The sequence below is a fragment of the Lissotriton helveticus genome, chromosome 1_1 (genome assembly GCF_964261635.1).
Source record: "Lissotriton helveticus chromosome 1_1, aLisHel1.1, whole genome shotgun sequence".
Taxonomy (NCBI): Eukaryota; Metazoa; Chordata; class Amphibia; order Caudata; family Salamandridae; genus Lissotriton; species Lissotriton helveticus.
The window spans coordinates 1,405,353,099-1,405,367,103 of record NC_136057.1 but is presented as its reverse complement, the minus strand read 5'-3'; the positions used below and the strand labels follow the sequence as shown (position 1 = coordinate 1,405,367,103).

At 51.0% G+C, this 14,005-nt stretch overlaps 1 protein-coding gene across 50 annotated transcripts in view; it reads left to right on the top strand.

Moving 5' to 3' along the window:
- NFIX (nuclear factor I X) overlaps positions 1-14,005 on the top strand; it is a 5,476,577-nt gene that overhangs the window by 1,861,742 nt on the left and 3,600,830 nt on the right. The window lies entirely within an intron of this gene.

The following is a 14,005-nucleotide window of genomic DNA, read 5'->3' as shown; positions in this document are numbered from 1 at the left end:
TTGGAAAATTATAAACAGACCTACTTTCCAGGATGATTTGGCCCCAAAATTAGGAACAAACATCACGCCTGATAGGTGGATTACTCACTATAGGGGTCTATATAACCATGAAATAGACACACAGCACAAACAAGCATTGCAAATGCAATAGGTCTCGCATTAGAAAAGTTGGAGTTATTGGTCTTGTAAATGACATATTTTATTTATTTGTTGGTTTTTAAAATTGCTAAATTGATGGCTTTGTCATTTACAATGCCAATAGTTATAACTTTCGCGAATGTGACACCTATAGCATTTGGAATGCAACATGTTTTGTATTTACGTGACTTAGATGGCAGCTCTGGTCGTTAGGCCACATCTCTAGAGAGCAGGAGAGTGCAGCAGGGGAGAGAAGCACAGCAATGCAATAGGTCTCGCATTAGGAAAGTTTGAGCTATTGGTATTGTAAAGGACACATTTTTTATTTATGTGCTTGTTTTGAAAATAGCGAAATTAATAGCTTTGTTATTTACAATGCCAATAGTTTTATCTTTTGCAAATTTGACACCTATTGTAACACAATATGTGTTGTGAGGGTGAGTGAGGGTGAGGGTGAGGGGTTGAGGGTGAGGGGTTGAGGGTGAGTGAGGGTGAGGGGTTGAGGGTGAGTGAGGGTGAGGGTGAGTGAGGGTGAGGGTGAGGGGTTGAGGGTGAGTGAGGGTGAGGGGTTGAGGGTGAGTGAGGGTGAGGGTGAGTGAGGGTGAGGGTGAGGGGTTGAGGGTGAGTGAGGGTGAGGGTGAGGGTGAGTGAGGGTGAGGGGTTGAGGGTGAGTGAGGGTGAGGGTGAGTGAGGGTGAGGGGTTGAGGGTGAGTGAGGGTGAGTGAGGGTGAGGGGTTGAGGGTGAGTGAGGGTGAGTGAGAGTGAGGGTGAGTGAGGGGTTGAGGGTGAGTGAGGGTGAGGGGTTGAGGGTGAGTGAGGGTGAGGGGTTGAGGGTGGGTGAGGGTGAGGGTGAGTGAGGGTGAGGGTGAGTGAGGGTGAGTGAGGGTGAGGGTGAGTGAGGGTGAGTGAGGGTGAGTGAGGGTGAGGGTGAGGGTGAGTGAGGGTGAGTGAGGGTGAGTGAGGGTGAGTGAGGGTGAGGGGTTGAGGGTGAGTGAGGGTGAGGGGTTGAGGGTGAGTGAGGGTGAGGGGTTGAGGGTGAGGGGTTGAGGGTGAGTGAGGGTGAGGGTGAGTGAGGGTGAGGGGGTGAGTGAGGGTGAGGGGTTGAGGGTGGGTGAGGGTGAGTGAGGGTAAGGGGTTGAGGGTGAGTGAGGGTGAGGGTGAGTGAGGGTGAGGGGTTGAGGGTGAGTGAGGGTGAGGGTGAGTGAGGGTGAGGGGTTGAGGGTGAGTGAGGGTGAGTGAGAGTGAGGGTGAGTGAGGGGTTGAGGGTGAGTGGTTGAGGGTGAGTGAGGGTGAGGGTGAGGGGTTGAGGGTGAGTGAGGGTGAGGGGTTGAGGGTGAGTGAGGGTGAGGGTGGGTGAGGGTGAGTGAGGGTGAGGGGTTGAGGGTGAGTGAGGGTGAGTGAGGGTGAGGGGTTGAGGGTGAGTGAGGGTGAGGGTGAGTGAGGGTGAGGGTGAGTGAGGGTGAGGGTGAGTGAGGGTGAGTGAGGGTGAGGGTGAGTGAGGGTGAGTGAGGGTGAGGGTGAGTGAGGGTGAGGGTGAGGGGTTGAGGGTGAGTGAGGGGTTGAGGGTGAGTGAGGGTGAGGGTGAGTGAGGGTGAGGGTGAGGGGTTGAGGGTGAGTGAGGGTGAGGGTGAGTGAGGGTGAGGGGTTGAGGGTGAGTGAGGGTGAGGGTGAGTGAGGGTGAGTGAGGGTGAGGGGGAGGGGTTGAGGGTGAGTGAGGGTGAGTGAGAGTGAGGGTGAGTGAGGGGTTGAGGGTGAGGGGTTGAGGGTGGGTGAGGGTGAGGGTGGATGTGGTGGTGGATGTGGTGGTGGATGCGGTGGTGGTGGATGTGGAGGTGGTGGTGGATGTGGTGGTGGATGTGGTGGATGTGGGGTGATTGCGGCTTGCAAGCTTATTCCGCTCACGTTATGCAGTTTCAAACATGATTGCCACTATTACTCTCAAATTCACTTGGCAGCAAACTGGTGAATTAATTAAAAGAAAGTCGTATTCAGCGTTATGGCCGGTACTTTATTCCAGCAAAGTGGCAAGCCAGTACACACCAATGAGCTAGTAAAGCTAAAAACACACCACATGGCACAATTGCTGGCTGAGCGAGCAGAAGTAAGCCAAACAGCTTTCCCGTAGCTAAGGAGAGCGGAGCTCTTTTTGTAGCAGCACGCATAAGAAAAGTCCCGTATTTTCACCAAAACACTCTCTGATAATGATCAGCCGAATTCAGAAGGCTTCCTGCCCTCATATATTCCCAAGAGAGCAGTAATCTTATAAGGAAATGCTGTCATCACACCTAAAGCTACGGATGAGGAGAGCTTGCTGGAAGACATTCAATTAATGAAAATGAAAAAAAGAAAAGGAGACATGGCCGGCCGGCCGTGAACTGAAAGCACGGCCGGCCGGCCGTGAAAAAGCCTTTGATGCCGCAGGGGGTAATTAGGGGAGGAGAATGGCTGGGCTGAGGCACAGTGCCAAGCCTTTGATGCAGCAGGGGGCGGAGTGGCAAGAGCTGCTGGCGGCACTAAGCTGACGATTTGATGCTGTGCACGCCAATTTTAACTAATTGCGCTTGCGCATTGAGTTAAAAGTGCACATGCACTTCATCAAATCGCCAGTGAATCGCCAGTGTAGGTAAGCTTTGTTTAAGCCCCCATAGTCTCGCTCTGCTCAATGCGCATGCGCATTGACAGGCGAGACCTAAAAATGGAACACTGACCATGGTTAGCTTGTAGTTTTTTCTTTAAAAGAAATCAAGGCTGGGATCGAGGGGCTGTCTAAAAACAAAGCCCCTGGCGCGGATGGAATCCCGCCTGATTTGTTCCTTAGCTCGGTGGAACTATGGACCCCTATAATGACGAGAGTCATTAACACTGCAATCTGCTTCGGTTTACCGCCCTCCTGGTCAACTGCTATCATTGTCCCCATCTTTAAAAAGGGTAACAGGGATGACCCACAATGTTACCGCCCCATTTCCCTTATCGATGTATCTGCCAAAATCCTGGGAAGGGGATATTAAACCGGTTGTCTGAGTGGACAGAAGCAAATAATATTATCTCAGACGTACAGTACGGTTTTAGGATGGGTCGCTCCACGAGTGACCAATGCTTGAACCTCTACATGATAGCAGCTAAATACACTATGACCAGTGATGAATCCCTTTATATGGGGTTCATGGATCTGGCAGCTGCTTTTGATCATGTTAATAGAGGCAAGCTTTGGAATATGATGACCTGTATGGGGATAGAGGTTGGCCTCATTAACATTTTAAGGGAATTGCACAGTAATACCTCAGCGCAAGTTAGGTATAATATTGAGGGTGGCTGCACTGATTCCTTCCAATGCAAAAGTGGGGTACGTCAAGGCTGCATCCTGGCACCTTTTTTATTTTCCCTTTATATCAACAACCGTGCCTCTTACAGTTGGGATCTGACTGTCCACGAGTAGGGTCGCGTCATCTTCCTGTGTTACTCTACGCAGATGACGCGGTCCTCCTCGGACGCACACCAAAGAGTTTACAGATTTTAATTGATGGTTTTGTTTCTTTTATGGTTTCACTAGACCTTTCTGTTAATTTGGGTAAATCCTATGTCTTATGTGCTGGAAAAAAAACCTCTAACAAACGTACCTTCATGATAGGGAGTCACAAGATGGAGAAGGTTAAATCATTCTCATATCTGGGCTTACTATTTGATGAGTCACTAAAATGTAATGCCCTGATAGAGGATCGTTGCCGTATGATGAACGCGGCTAATGGGGCAATAGCTGGTTATGGCCGAAGGTTGGGGAGGTGGTGCCCCGAACAGGTGATGATCCTATACAACTCAATGTGCTGTTCTAAAGTCACTTTTGGGGCAGAGGTGTGGGGCTTTGTAAATATTTGCCAACTGCAGCGGGAGGAGAATAAACATCTGCGCTCCGTCCTGAAAGCCCCACACAATCTACCAGCTGCAATAGCACATAGGGAGCTAGGGATTCCCTACCTTGAAGATTCGATAAAAGTTAGGCCAATTTTAGCCTGGCTTAAAACCTGGATAAACCCGGAGGCGAGCCTAAGCAGGGAAATACTGAAGGACTGCTTGGGCAGAGAAAAATGGTCGCGAATCCCGTGGCTCAGTTACGTAAAATCTGTATTGGCAAATTTGGGCCTAGGGAACCTTTTTATTGATCCGTCAGCGATCACCCTCCAGCATAAGACAATTGTTAAAAAAGCGTTTTTTGCACACAAAGTCGCACAGAGAACAGAACAAGAAAGGGCTAAGATCACGGTGCGCGCATATAACCTCGTAAAGATTACAGAGGGAATGGAACCTTATCTCTATCTGTTACACAACGCACAGGAAAGGTTTTTAATGACCCGTTTTAGGCTCAATTTTTTACCATATTTATTGGGATCACCATTAGGGTATTCATCTACTATTGAGCAGAAGGGAACCTGCGGCTGCGACAATAGGTCTCCGCAGGATTCCCTTCATTTTGTATTGTTATGTTCATTTTATTCTGAACCCAGACGTAGATTCTTGGTAGATATTCTGAATCTAATATAAAATGTGCTAAAGAGGCTCTGATTTTTTTAAAACAGGCGTCGGACCCCCTTACATTGTGCTGCATCATCAATTTTATTAAAGTAACTGTTCGTTTAAGAGCAACCAGAGGGGGGGGGGGGGAATTGTGAGATTTCTGTGATTGTTTTAATGGATTATAATGTTTTATTTAATTCATTGGGACTTTCTTGCTGTACTCCTATCAGGATACAGGTTAATTTGATGGTCTGTTTTAAAAAAGAAATGTATGTATATTTGCACTTTTATGATGATTTTTAATCATCGAATAAAGATCACAAATTGAATTCAATTTCGAGCTCAGTGGGGCGGAAAAAGCACAAGGCTGTCCACAAACTCATACAAGTACAGTTGAGCACATCTTGATAAAGCCGTGCAGACGACTTTCCTCCCCACACTAACTTTCATCGGGACAGAGTGAGAGGGGCAGGAGGGTGAGGGTGGGAGGCAAAGGTCGAAAAAGTGAGAACGAGAGAAAGACAAGGACTGAGTTGGGGGCGAGAAACAGCGATAAATGAAAAGTAGGTGAACAGAACCTGCGGAATAGAAAGTACAAAATGCATTGAGAGAGGGAGGATGGAGAGATACATACACAGAGTAAGCTTAAGCACGGAGAAGAAAGTGTGACAGAGACGGGATGAATAACGTGCGAGAAGCGAACATAGACAGTCACAGAAGGGTAAAGAAGAGAGTGCGTGACAGAGAAAGTAGGGGTAACTAAAGTTAGAGGGAAATATGCAAAAGAAGGAAAAGAGAATGAGAACGGGAATAGGGACAGGAATTTTTTTTGTAGTTTTATATCGCGCGAACTCGACCCGAAGGTATGAGAGCGCTTTAGATAAGCACCAGACGGACACCGTGCAGGCAATTACATTTCAGATGGACACATTCTTTTTCTTTTTAGGCACGGGGAGAATTGGTGATTTTACCAGAATACCGGGATCCTTCAGCCTCCCGCCAGACTCGAACCTGCTTTCCGAGCTTCAAAGTCGGCCGCTTTGCCCGTTAAGCCGCATGAGTAGCGTAGAGAGAAATAGAGAGGTAGGAAGAGCAAAAAAAGAGATTCGTGTGTGAAAGAGAGAGAGAGAGAGAATGAATGAGAAAGAGAGTGGGGTGGGGCCTGGATGGGCGAGTGGTACAAGGAAAAGGCAGCAGAGTTGTCTGGAAATGAACTTTCCCCATGTTGCTTCTTTTACTTTCCCACCTAGCACATAGCTGGAATTTTTGTTGTTGTTCATGCAACTCAAGCTTCGTCCACAAGTTTTACAACCTGCGACTTACTTCGGCCCCTCCTCTACCATCCCACGGGAGCCATGTTCCACAATCCTGCAAACCAAGCCCAAAAGCCTCTTCAGCAAAGAATCGACGCTAAGAAGTAATGGTGCCTCGAGGGCCGGACCTGTGCTTTCTAGATCACACACCCCAGTGAGATGCAATTTGCAGGAAAAAAGAAATTTACTCTGAATGCTTCTTGGCAAAACTGAGTGAACAGCGAAGGGAAGGCACACAGCCAAAAAAGGCCCCATTTGGGGAAGTGCACAGGATTGAGCCTCGCAGTGAATAGTAACGTACCGTTGCATCACTTTTTCCCATATTAAAGTGCAAGAGAGAGATGATTGTCGGTGCTATGAGAAGACAAAAAGCGCAGTTAAGGTGTCTCGGGTCCTAACCAACCAAGGAAAATTCGCCCCAAATCCCTAGTCCCCAGAAACCACTGCACCTACTGCAATATGCCGAGCTATGCCCAAATGTGCAGAAGATCGCCAATGGAACCGCCAGGCCAAGTAAAACAGGAAGAAGCCATATAGGTTTACGGATCATGTACATGTGCCTCCAGGACCTCCTGGATCAGGGGATTTACACAGGTATGCAGTGTCTGTTGTTTCAAATGTCTGTGAGAGCAGGGGGTTACAGAATACAGAGCCTCTCACCACTCACGCTGGGAGAGACACCATCACCTTCGTAACTAGTTGGCCTCAATGGTGTCATGTCATCATGGTCGAATTGGGATCAAAAATGAACCCAGGCACCCAAAAATAGTGAGCCATGTTTGAGGATCACAGTCTTGCATGACACACGCTAGATTAATATTTTGGGACACATTTTTGCAAATATGTGTGATAAATTGACACTTTTAAAGCTTACAGAAATCAGTAAGATTGGCCATGGCTAGAAAGACTACAGCTTTGAAAGCTGTGGGCCTCATTTACAATATTTTGACGCACTGTAGTAGACCTTCCTGCTGGGCTGCCGTGCGTCAAAATATAAGGGCATAAATGCACCATATCTGCAACATACGTTCCTGTCCTTCTCGCCTGTGCCAGCGGGCAAACAGCAGCCGTGCGCTAGCGCAGACACCCTTGCGTCATTTTGCAAGGGTGCCTTCAATGAGGGGGATGATTGTTTTTGTGCAGAAAGAGATACCTTCTTGAACAAAAAACACTTATGAAAAGCCATTTTTCATTTCTATGTGTATTGCACAATGCAGCATCCATATAAAGAGGAAAAAACGAGGAGAAATAGAAGGGAAACATCCTTTACAACTAAACTTTTACCACGCAGTGTTGTTACAACGCAAGTATTACAACGAAAACCTTTACAACGCATTACACTGGGGGGCGCTCTAGGATAGGGAATAGTTTTAATTTACTATCCAACACCTTCCCTAGTGTCCACGGGGACTGGAGTTGGAATAGTAAATTAAACTATTCACTATCCAGCACTCCCAAGTGTAATGCGTTGTAAAGGTTTGCCTTGTAATACTTGCGTTGTAACAGCATGCGTGGTAAAAGCATGCGTTGTAACGTCATACATCCGAAATAGAAGTATTTCTCCTCATTACGGCTCCTTACGCATCCCCAAGGAAGGCATAGCATTCTGACGCGCTCCCAGGTTTACAAAATGTTGTAAATCTGGGAATGTGTCAAGTTCCATGGAAGTTGTGTGGGAACACAGACAGCGACACCCATGGAACCCCTTTCACACAGAGTTATGCGTGAAAGGGAAACATATTTACAATGCCATGAAAAGTCATGCAGGGTGACTTTACATGGCCTTGTTAATATGGGGAAGCCTATTGCGCTTCAGGTGCTTCAACAAAAGTTACTCACTGGCGGGGCAATGGGCTTGTAAATAAGACCTTGAATACTTACTTAGACAATGACGTGAGTTTACTCTGTCCCAACTAACAATGTCCTGGACTCTGATTGTCACAGAAATTTATTGTAGAGCCAACCTGGAAGGGTTTACGTCAGCCTGCGTTGGTCATTCTTCAGAGGACGGGAGTGTGGTTGAAAGGTGAATTAGATGTTTCATCTGGAGTTGGTGCTCTGGCCCTTTGATTCTTCATGTTGACAGGGTTTCAGAAAACAAAGGGTCGGGTGTCTCTAAGTGGCCTGCCTTCTGCCTGGGCCACTGAAGTCCTTTGTCTGGGCCAGAACTCCTTCCTCCTAGGCAGGGCAGGAGATGGCTGGGACATAACGAGTTGAAGAAGTGGCCTGAAACAGCAGTCAAGTGAAGCACCTGTGAGCCCCTTACATTTTAGCTTTGTCCTCTTGCCGTGACATTTGGATAAGATCGTGCCGGTAAAGTGCATTTTAGAATCCAGCTTGTTTTATCTCTCGCATGTGGCAAGAATGGCCATGGAAATCAGTAAGTAGAAAGGAAATCCTAAAATTATCACTCCCCTTCCCTCCAGATCCCCCTTGCTGGATCAGAAAAGGGTGCGGTTAGAGCCTTGAGGAAGTAACCCCCTGGCCTCTGTTTTCATTGCCATCTTAAATTATTTTGGGCCCACAGGCAAGACCTATTTTAGGGGACTCTGTTCGGAACAGCTGTGATTATTTTGCTCATCTTCAACTAATATAAGCCAAGCGTCAATGATATCAAACATCACGGAAAAATAAGTTAGCCTTTCAGAAAGAGTCGCATGCAATAACAGCCGAAAGCTGAAGCTGCCCAGCGCCTGCCAGCCAAATCAGACTAAAATAAAGCCTGAACAGGCATTGATATTGCCATTTCTTCTTCGTATGAATCCAAATATTTTGGCATGAAAAAAGAATATTTTAAGTACAAACCATTGTTTAGCCAGTCAATTCCTATCACTTTAGGAAAGAAAGAATAAGGGTGACTTACTGGATACTTAGTGGACCAATGCATATTATCAAAACCTATCCACATAGTGCTTGAGATGGTAGCTTTCATTGCTGAATATTTGTAATTACAAATAAACCCCTCTTCACCATTGGCCATCTTTCTGCAATAGCGAAAATCAAAGCACGTCTTTGAAGATTTTCACTGTGATATCAGGTGAAATATAATAATTTCCTGTTTAATTCTCTTCCACTGCCTTGTCCCTCCATTCTTTCACTGGCTAGGTCGTTATCTCCAACTCTGGTTAGTAAACAAAATAGAAAGAACAGTAAGGTAATGTGAGTATCATAGCGATATGTAAAGAAGAGGAATAAGAGAGGTAGAAGCAGAGATGATGTAGAGAGATAGGTGAGCTAAGGAAATATATAAGGAAAAAGAGAATGCTGGGACGGGAAGAAACACATATATGGAGACATAGAAAGACGCAGATCGAAAAAGGGAAGTAGAGTGATAGATTAGATTGTGCAGTGAGTTAGATATGTAGACAGAGATAGAGATAACGAAATGTAAAGAGAGTGGTGGGGTACACAGAGTGGGGATGTAGAGAGAACGGTATTGTAGGAAGAAGACAGAGAGAGCGAGAGAGAGAGCTACAAATGGAAAACTGCAGAGGTACACAGTTGAAAAGATGAAGTAGAAGTATAGAGAAATGCAAACTAGAGACAGTGGTGAAGTAGACAAACGGCATAATAAGACGTAGGGTACTAAGGCCAGCCAGGCAAACATGGCGGACGCGACTCTTTAGAGCTCCGTCTGGCGGGCCCTAACTTATCCTGACATTGACTCATTGCAGTGTTCCTTACTCCTGAACACGGAGCGGTGAGGCTGCGGACTCCCCTACGGGACCCTCGAGCGAGATCCGCGGTGAGGAACGAGCCGCTGGCAGCGCAGAACGGGAGGAGACGTCTCAGCGACGGGAAGGCGCGAAACCGGGAGCGGGACCCAACCGCTGCTGACGGCGAAAGGAGGGGGGCTGGTGGAGCCGCTGACCCAGCCGAGCGCTGCCAGTGCCTGTATGGTGGGACGGCCGGTGAGAATGTGACTGGGGGAGAGTAAAGGACCCCTGAAACGGCTGGATGCGGCTGCAAGCCAGGAAGCGGCATCAGCAGGCGCCAAGCGGAGGCAGAGGTCAGGAGAGAGCTTTGGAAAGAGACGCGGAGATTCAGCGACTGGCGGGTCGGACCCCCGAAGCGGTGTGGCCGAAGACGACGGGGCAGGCTGCAGAGGGCTTCCCCAGACGAGTGTGGGACCCGGAGGAGCACTGGAGAAGGCGGTAAGCCTGCGGTACGCTGCCGTGAGCTGCGGACTTGAGCTCTGCCCTGGTGTGGGTCGGCTGTCCGGTGCTGCAATCTGTGGGGCCTGAAGCGGGCGCTGCTCCTGACCACGCGGAGCCCTGCAAGTCCGGGGGAAAGCTGCCACCTGACACAAACAAGCTGCAGAGCTCATACGGGGCAACAGGGGACAGGGGCTGTGACTCTGGGACATTGTTCACCCTAACAGCCAGGGAGCCGTCTGGTTGCAGCCGCCATTTTAGTCCAGCACTGAGTCGGAATAGTCCCCTGCTGCTGAATTGGACTGCCTGTTCCCCGAAAGCTGCCACAGTCTCCCCCCCCCCCCGTGCAGCAACTCGTGATCGCTGAATGTGCCGGAGCGAGGTGGGGACTGATTGCCAAGCGCCTGGATCGAGCGGTCATTGGGACTAAATTTCTTCATTTGCGGCGCCTCCAGGCGGGAGACTGAGGGGGCGGCTCCCCTCCCATCCGCCTGGTGCGCAGTGGCTCTTGTGGACTGGTAATGAGCTGCGGCCTGGGGGCTTGTCCTGGCGAGCACTGACTGCCAGGCACTAGTGTTCGTGCGGGGTGAGGCGGGCGTGATTGCCGCGGAGGAGTGAGTCGCAGGAACTGGGAATACCGCTGGCTAGCTCACTGCCCGTGGCGGCAACGGGTGCCTGATCTAAGGCCAGGGGCTGAAGCGTGGAAGTAGTGGGCCAATGCTGTGGGCGGAGGCGGAGTGGCCGGCTGCGCACCCCGCAAACAGAGGAACTGTCTTGCCCTGGGCGTGTTCTGGATCGTCGCTGGTGTGCGGAGGCCCTGCCCCTGGCGCACGCGGGCCGCTCTACACGCACTGTCGAGGTGAGACACCGGAGCTGACTCGACAGCGGGAACCGGACCAAGGGGGAACCCCCTGGGCGAGTGCAGTGGGGGTGCTACGGAGGGTGGTCCCGTCTGGCCCACCTGAGAAAAGGCAAACACGGACGGACGACTGGAACCCAGCGGCTCAGGGCACGGCACTGGGCAGCGAGGAGCGGGCGGGGCCGCCATCCTTCCCTCGCTCCTCTGACTGACACGCAGCATTGCTTCATTGAGCGGGGCAGACTGCCACCCAGGCCAAACCTGTGCACGGAGGCAGGGGTGTTGATGCCTACAGCACAGCAGATAGTGATGGGCAAGCTAAGGGACAGGAACGCAACGAAGCAACAAGAAGTGAGCGGCGCAGACCACATGCAGGATCCGAGACGACCCGCCGCGGAGCCAGTAGCCGCGTTGGCGACCAAGATGGACACTGTTCTGGCGGCGGTGGAGCGCATTGGCGCCACGTTGGTACAAACCAAGACCTCCCTAGAAGCGCGCCTGGACAAAGTCACGTCTGACTTCACGCTGCTTCACGCGGACCATCGCAAGCTGTCGGATTCCGTTGCAGAGTAGCGTCAAACAGTTCGGGAACTGCAGCCTGTGGTGAACAGCCATGCCTCGGCCCTGCAAGACCTGGTCGACAGAGTCCACGCGCTGGAGGACCGCGCGGATGACGCAGAAGGGCGCTCTCGGCGCAACAACGTCCGGGTCGTAGGCTTGCCGGAAGGTGAAGAAGGAAAGGACCCCGAGGGATACGTTGAGGACTGGCTGCGGTCGCTCATGCCTGACGGAACGCTATCCCCGCACTTTGTAGTGGAGAGGGCGCACCGTGTGCCGGCGCAGGCCCAGCGACTGGGAACCCGGCCCGCCCATTCCTCTTAAAGCTACTTAACTACCGCGACCGGGACGCGGTGCTCCGCGAGACCAGGAAGCTCAGTGACCTTAGACTGGGCAATAGCCGCGTGATGCTTTTTCCGGACTACACTACGACGGTGCAGAAACGGCGGGGCTCCTATCTTGCAGTGAAGAAGCAGCTCCGGGAATTGGAAATACCCTACTCCTTGCTATTCCCCTCATGCCTGCGGGTCGTCACTAGGGAGGGCACGCGCTTCTTCGAGGCTCCGTCGGATGTCTGGGACTGGCTCGAAGAGACGGGGCAATGGTCAGGGGCGAGGCCGGCAGGCCTGGAAGAAGGAGGATGGCAGGAGCAACGTCCCAGGAGAAGGAGGAGGAAGAGGGAAGTCAGGCGTAGCAAGGGCTCGGGGCTGACGGCGCCCAGCCCGGAGAAGATGAGACAGGAGCGACAGGAAGTTCTGGAGGCGGTGGCAACATTGGGAGTAGTAGACGCTAATGAAGACACGGCCTACAGGCAGCAGACTGACTTAACTGCGAGTGGGTCATCCTCGCCATCCACAGTGATATCGGAAGACGCTAACCTGCCTGCAGTGACCCCGCAGACGGCGGACTACATTGCGTAGCCAAGGACAGCCTTGAGATGTTCTAAAGCTATGCTGTGCCACACTGGCTGTCTGATATATCCTTTCTGTGTTGACTGGGACATGTTACGGGGGCTGGTTACTATACTTTGTGACCTGGGCAAGGCTAGAGCGCGGAAATGCTGGGGCGGCAAGACTGCGGGAGGTTGCGCTGGCTGGGAGGGATGGCTGGACACCTGACGCGCAGAGCCATATTAGGGGGCAAAACTCACCGCCTCGCCACCTCACACCTTGCCAATTGTACTGAACACGTATCAAGATGTTCTAAGGGCCCCAGATAGGGGGATCAATGGGAGTATTTGATACTTGTCACCTTCGGGCCACTGGCGGCACACCCACCTGGGCAACCATCAAGCTGACCTCACACCTCTACTGAGGGTGGATCCTGTTAAAGTTTGGACGTATGCCCCTTCGGGGATTCGCCCTTTTAGTTACAAAGTTATTTTTCATTGTTTGTTTAACATGCGCCACACTGACTTCCCCGCTAGACGCTGCCCGCAGCCCCCCCCCGGGGTCCCTCTCAAGGCATGGTGTGGATAAGTTTCACACAGCTACATGACACGCACTAACATCTTGGCATGGAACATCCGGGGTATGCACACACCGGCGCGGCGCTACTCAGTTTTCTCCTACTTGCAGAGGCACGGGGTGGGGATTGCTCTCCTTCAGGAGACACACATGACACAGACTGAGCAAGGAAAATTGCGTAGGCGCTGGCGGGGGCAAATACACGGCACTACCTTTTCAGCACATGCGCAGGGCACATTGATATGGGTGAGAGCAGGTGTCCCCTTCAAGAGTCAAGATGTGCATGTAGACCCTGAGGGTAGATACTGTCTGGTGCGGGGAAGGTTAAATGGTCAGGAACTCTTGCTGGGCTCCCTATACGCCCACAACACGAATCAGCCCTACTTTTTAGAATCCCTAAACCAGGTCCTCGACCCGTATGCTAGCATCCCTTGGCTGATAGGTGGGGATTTCAACATGGTGTTAGACGTAGGACTGGACCGCTCTTTCCCCCCCCTCCGCACTACGACCGCGATGTCCACTGCGCAGGCGTTCAGAGGCTGGCTCGAGCACTGGGGGATACAGGACCTGTGGCGGCCACAACATCCCGGAGACAAAGTATACTCGTACTACTCCCCTGTACACGACCTCCATGTCAGACTAGACCTGATAGTTGGCTCACAGTCACTGCTCCCCTTGCTTGCTGAGTCGGAATATCTTGGGAGGACACACTCTGACCACAACCCCCTACGGCTCCAACTTACGTGGGAGGCGGACCGACCACCTGTGCCTACTTGGAGGCTCCAGCCGGCTGCGCTGGAGGACCCTGAGTTTCGCTCATCGTTTGGTGCAGCGGTCTTGAACTACTTTGACACTAATGAGGGGACTGCAAGCAGTGAGGCTGTGGAATGGGACGCACACAAATCGGTCATAAGGGGGCACTGTATGGGGGCCTCATGGAATATTCGCAAGCGGCTGTCCACTTCCCTCACACGCTTGGAAAACGAGCTACTGCAGCACGAACCGGAG